This window comes from Stegastes partitus, unplaced genomic scaffold (assembly GCF_000690725.1).
Source record: "Stegastes partitus isolate 25-593 unplaced genomic scaffold, Stegastes_partitus-1.0.2 Scaffold336, whole genome shotgun sequence".
Classification (NCBI taxonomy): Eukaryota; Metazoa; Chordata; class Actinopteri; family Pomacentridae; genus Stegastes; species Stegastes partitus.
Window position 1 is genome coordinate 190,638 of NW_007578067.1, and position 557 is coordinate 191,194.

Genomic DNA, 557 nt, shown 5'->3' on the forward strand with positions numbered 1-557 from the left:
AACCCCAAACGCATTTATTTCCATCCCTCTGACATGCGCTGGGCCTCCAACTTACTCTGTGTTCACGCTGTTGGATCGAACGAAGCAGCAGGAGGGAATCCACCTTCCGCCGACGCTAAGAGCCACTGTGGCCATTCAACACAGCGCGCCTTCAAATCACAAGTCATTTGCTAAATTGCAGCATGTGAATGTTCAATCAGAAGCAATCAGTTGAAACATTTCCAGAAATAACATATTAAAGGCCAAAAATCCTGTGAAAAGAGAAGCAAAGATCCTTTTGTGCACATTCTAAAAGGTAACACCTGTGCTTACTTGAATCACATTATTGTGCTTTACTGATTTCTCATTGTCCTTTTCATTTACCTCATGGATTGTGAGTACGTAGTCATTTTTCCTTGAAGAGTTATAAACCTAAGTATATTGGACTGGACTTGAAACGTTCTGTTCCTGGACTGAACACAGAGCTCAGCAGTGCACATGTAGAGAAGTGCAGGAAAAGTTTCCAGAAGCTTTACGTGGCGGCTGTGGCTCAGGCGGGTCGGTCAATGATCGGAAGG